At 34.4% G+C, this 5,937-nt stretch overlaps 1 non-coding gene across 1 annotated transcript; it reads right to left on the bottom strand.

Moving 5' to 3' along the window:
- Positions 1 to 2,511: 2,511 nt before the first annotated feature.
- TRNAS-GGA (transfer RNA serine (anticodon GGA)) lies at positions 2,512 to 2,583 on the bottom strand. The gene has a single exon. It is a non-coding gene; the product is annotated as a tRNA-Ser (tRNA).
- Positions 2,584 to 5,937: the final 3,354 nt, after the last annotated feature.

Raw genomic sequence — 5,937 nt, 5'->3', positions numbered from 1 at the left:
TTATCATTATTATTTATTATTATTATTATTATTATTATTATTATTGTTTATCATTATCATTATTATTATTATTGACCATTTTCTGCTGAAGAATTTTTAGTCCCGATATAATAGTTCTGGAGCCACCGGCGTGGCTCAGCCTGTTAAGGCTCTTGCCTGCCGGTCTGAAGTTGCGTTCGGGCGCGGGTTCGAACCCGCATGGGCTGATTACCTGGTTGGTTTTTTCCGAGGTTTTCCCCAACCGTAAAGTAAATGGAAGGTAATCTATGGCGAATCCTCGGTCTCATCTCGCCAAATACCATCTCTTTATCACCAATTTCATCGACGCTAAATAACCTAGTAGTTGATACAGCGTTGTTAAATAACCAATTAAAAAAATAATACTTCTGTTTATAAAAATATTGCCGTAGTTTCTATCTTGGTCCCAAATCAATTTATTTCAAAATGATTCTGTCGTAAATTCTAAGAATTTGATTGCATAGTCATCAACACTAGATTACATTCGGTGACTAAATTCGGTAGTAGAGCGTGTGAAAATGCGGGGAATAACTTTACTTACGGCCGTCACTTCCGTGTTTTGACTGGTACAGTTCCTCATTTCCGAATCGCTGCGATCCGATGTGAGGGGAAGCGGATGTGCGCCTAGAATCCTTGTTGCGCTCGCCACTTCCATCTGCCAGTTGCTTGGTTACAATCGCCTTCTAAGTAGGTGTAGGACAGCGGATTTCCCAACCTGACTGGAAGTGACCAGCGTGAACGCCGTGAGATTTGGCTCAGGGTTTCCATCTAATTCCTATCGATGGTCACAATGTCTAAGAATAAAAAGATGTTAGAGAAGAAGAATGTTGAAGAATTCATTGATGAGTGTGTGGCGAATAGATAGCATAAAGCAGTGATGACCTTGACGTCGTGCGCGGGCAGCAAGCGCTCAATATGGAAAGAGGAAGGGTTGTGTATATGAATAAGCAACCTGTTGGATTAAGAAAACAGTGGTGCACAAGCTTCAAACGAAACGTGAAATTTTATGTCGTTATTTTTATATGGCTTCTTTCTGTTTAATATCTATATTGTCTGTAAAACAAAAGTACTAACACTGATTTCTTAATATTGCACTTGTGTTTTAAATCTTAATAACATAGAGAGTTAAGAAGGAATATTCACTTAAATTCCATAGTAGTATAATATTATACTGTATTAAGTGGATGAAACACATCATTAACAAAGAAAGTGATATTCCAAAGAAAGAGATTGAGTATGACATGATAAGTTGGAATTTATATTAATGGTACTGTATCTTTAGCCTTACAAAAGTAATCAATAAACTAATCAAAACAATATTACAGTACAAAGCAAAGTTACCTAGGTGCTGTATATGTTTTAAGTGTAACTAATATTACATAACAAAACTCTTATCGCATTATGCTTTTAAGGTTATATATTTGTGAGCAACTTCCTATCATTAGAATATTAAATTATTTTCTCGAAATCTGCTGACACTATAGAGCTGACATTTTTACAATACATGTGCACGTATCTTTTGCTTATGATGTAAGAGTAGTTGCTATCCTTCGAAGAGGTGGAAAAATTCAAATATCTTGGAGCAACAGTAACAAATATAAATGACCCTCGGGAGGAAATTAAACGCAGAATAAATATGGAAATGCGTGTTATTATTCGGTTGAGAAGCTCTTATCATCCAGTCTGCTGTCCAAAAATCTGAAAGTTAGAATTTATAAAACAGTTATATTACCGGTTCTTCTGTATGGTTGTGAAACTTGGACTCTCGCTCTGAGAGAGGAACATGGGTTAAGGGTGTTTGAGAATAAGGTGCTTAGGAAAATATTTGGGGCTAAGAGGGATGAAGTTACAGGAGAATGGAGAAAGTTACGCAACACAGAACTGCACGCATTGTATTCTTCACCTGACATAATTAGGAACATTAAATCCAGACGTTTGAGATGGGCAGGGCATGTAGCACGTATGGGCGAATCTAGAAATGCATATAGAGTGTTAGTTGGGAGACCGGAGGGAAAAAGACCTTTAGGGAGGCCGAGACGTAGATGGGAAGATAATATTAAAATGGATTTGAGGGAGGTGGGGTATGATGATAGAGACTGGATTAATCTTGCACAGGATAGGGACCGATGGCGGGCTTATGTGAGGGCGGCAATGAACCTTCGGGTTCCTTAAAAGCCATTTGTAAGTATGTAAGAAAGTAAGAGTAGTTGCTTTGTTAATTCATTTCCTTACAAACAATATCCATGCAAATATTTTAAAAATTTTCAATAAGCTATCTTCAGTAATACGTATATACGGTATATTAGATTTACGATTACATTCTTTAAGGCTACTAAATAAATAGGGATATACCTGAATATGTCACTTTTCTATACGAAAAGTTGAGAAAATATTTCTTTTGAATAAAAAAATCAAACTTGTGAAAAATAAGCATTAAAATTAAAACTTACATTCTTATAATGCTGAGAGAGAGATGGAACGGAGAAAAATTCTCTCCGGCGCCGGGATTTGAACCCGGGTTTTCAGCTCTCCGTGCTGATGCTTTAACCACTAAGCCACGCCGGATACAATCCCGACACCGTTGAGAATCGTCTCAGATTAAGCTCCATCTCTTGGGTTCCCTCTAGTGGCCGCCCTCTGCACTACGTCATAGATGTCTATGCACGCAGGACCGAAGTCCATACATGTGTAGAGGTGCACTCAGATGAGTGACTGGTTGGCCGGGGTCCGACGGTATGGGCGCCGTCTTTAAATCACAAAGTGATTTATTACGCATATCATATTTATTTTGATGTACCGAAGTACATATGATATTTCCATGCAGATATTCTGCTTTCTCAGATGATGAGAGAGAGATGGAACGGAGAAAAATTCTCTCCGGCGCCGGGATTTGAACCCGGGTTTTCAGCTCTCCGTGCTGATGCCGGAGAGAATTTTTCTCCGTTCCATCTCTCTCTCATCATCTGAGAAAGCAGAATATCTGCATGGAAATATCATATGTACTTCGGTACATCAAAATAAATATTCTTATAATGCGCTTATACTTCTCAAGCAAATCTAAAAATTAACATGGATACAGTTTTAATAAGTTCTCTTCCCTTTATCTAGTGAATCAGTACTGGCCATCCCTCAATATAGCTCGACCAAGCGGCATACACCACCTCTTTCGTCTGTCTCTTTCCTTTCCGCTGTAAAGCGCTCAGGCTCTCCTGGGTTCTAAAGCGCGCGCTTGCTCCTGTGGGCATCAATTGACATGCCTGGCATAAAGTAATGGAAAAGGACTGCATTTTACATTTTGGGCACTATTAGATGGATTTTAATGGACGTAATCAATATGAAAATATGAGTTGCTCGTGAAAAGACAGTTGAATTGGCAAATACATGCTGCAATAAACAAAAATTGCAGGATTAGTATAATGTGTATACCGAATCGAACGTTTAAGTAGTTGGTGGTTGTGTAACTGTATGTATTCTGACGTTTTTAGGTTATATGATATGTATGAAATAAATTGAAGATTATTATGCGTGTTGCATGACTAAGAGCTATTTTAATAGCGTTCTTCATGCCAGAAAAGAGAAAAGAAAAGAATAGCAACTAAAAAAGCGGATAGAAAAGAAATGAATAAATAAATAATAAAATAAATAAGCAACAGAAATAAATAAAATAAATAGAATAAACAAATAATGAATTAAACATAATAAATAAAATAACATAAATACATGGAATAAATAAAATACAATAAATAAATAAATAAATAAATTGAATTAAATAAAATTAAATAAATACAATAAAAAACAAAATGAATTAAATAAAAGAAAAATAAAATAATAGAATACGTAAAATACGCCGAATTAATACAATGAATAAAATGAAATAATGTAATAAAATAAATAAAATAAAACAATAACATAAAAATAATATACAAAAAAATAAATAAAATAAAGTAAAAATAAAATTAAATGAGAAATAAAAGCCAAAACTAAAAATAAAATAAAAACAAGATAAAAATAAAATGAAACTAGTGGCTTGTGCAGCAATTGCTGCAAACTAACTCGATAAAAAGTTAAAAATATTGTTCAGATTTATTTTCAATGAAGAATACCAGACATTTTGATAGTTATTTGCTTCCATAATAGTGAAACATACTCCCTTCGAATGTTTTTTTTTTTTTTTTGCCAAATACTTTTCCTTGAACCTATCCGTCTTCAGTTCTTGAGTTTCAATGCGAAATCGCTAGTAACAATGTCAGGATGATCAGTGGGTTTTTCATGTGGGATTAATGCAGTAGCTATTTCGGGTCATTGCGGATTATATGTGAAAGTTAAGAAAATGTAAGGTTTGCCATGCTTTGAACAAAAGACTTAGCATCTTGGTATAGCTGCTGCATGTTACGTGAACTACCGTGAAATGTAGAGGGCCGAATCACTTTTTCCCCACTAAGAAATCTTGCTGAAGTGATCAAGAGACTACAAAATCTTGTAGGCCTCTTATTTTATCAATAAGTAATACCTTTTGGTCTTTTCTTATGAATTGTAATTTTTTGCGCTTCTTCCAGACAATACTGATCTATCAAATACTGCTGGATTAATTTGTGTAACAATGAATGTTATTTCGTATATTTTCTGTAATATAGGCTGTTGTGAGGAATTTATTGCTGAGAAGTGGAAAATGAGGCCAATTATATGTCAGAGTTGTAGAATCTTATATGCGCCCTAAATAAAATTGTCCATCGTAAATCGTTAGCAGCTTCAGTGTTTCATTTGTTGCTGGTTGCGGGAAATAAACTTACTCATCACGGTAGCAAGAAGTGAAATGGCATGCTATTTTCCATACAACAAATTATGCTTGGCAGCGATCACAAATCTAATCAATTAAACCAAAGAAATATGAAATTAATTTTGATGTAGTTTAAAGACGCAGCTAAAATAGAAAGCATGACTCAGTTACTACCAAGGAAAGTTAGAGAATCAGACATATAAATATCTATATCACACTGCCATTACATATATGAAAAAGTCCCACACCACTTGATTTATAATTGTAAAAGTATTTCATTTTGAATAACAATATTGTTACCTTACGTAAGTTTTATAGTTTTCATTAACATAAGTTTATAAAGGCCTATAGCCGTTACTCAGCAAATTATAGAAATGAAGATCTAATATTATAAAATATTTTTTCTCTGAGTCTACTTACATAAAGCCTCAAAAGATTTCACTTTCATATATCAGTATAGCATTATGTGTTGAATTAACTATAATAATATTTCATTTTTAATGGTAATAATGTCATGAAACATTCTTAAGTTTTGTAGTTCTTAATATCCAATACACAGCTGTACTCGGAAAACTACAGACCAGAGAATCAGACCTGTAAATTATTTTTTATACGTTATCAAAAAATTGCACAAATGGAGATCAACATATTGGCATTATGATGGGAAAAAATCTGAGCCGTCTGAACTCTATGTCAGCAATCCTGTAGGTCATGGCCTTCGTGTAATAGCCTATTGTTTATTGTAGGCCTAGTGTGTGTTTTGTTTTATTCTAAAATGCAACACGGCAGACTTGATGCTCACTTCGCTTAAGGAAGCGAACATCAAGTAGGCCGTGAATGCAATTAATTAGTTCTCAAAACTGACGAAAGATGGATTTTGGAAAAAAGGAAAATGATGTAGGAAAATTGACATTTCACTGAAAACTACTATTTTTCCGAAAAACTTTGGGTTCCAAGCTTCAAAATGAGTGGTCATTTATTAAAATCCGTTTAGCCGTTTTCCCGTAATTTCCATTACCAGTTCAATTATATATAGATTATTGATATAAAGCGCATTGTTATTTTAAAACTCATATCTCGTTAAATAACGAGTTATAAAAACGTTGCTTAGAATAAAATTTGTCGGAAACATTTTTAAAAGC

Source organism: Periplaneta americana, chromosome 1 (assembly GCF_040183065.1).
Source record: "Periplaneta americana isolate PAMFEO1 chromosome 1, P.americana_PAMFEO1_priV1, whole genome shotgun sequence".
Classification (NCBI taxonomy): Eukaryota; Metazoa; Arthropoda; class Insecta; order Blattodea; family Blattidae; genus Periplaneta; species Periplaneta americana.
This window is presented reverse-complemented; position numbering and strand designations above follow the sequence as displayed.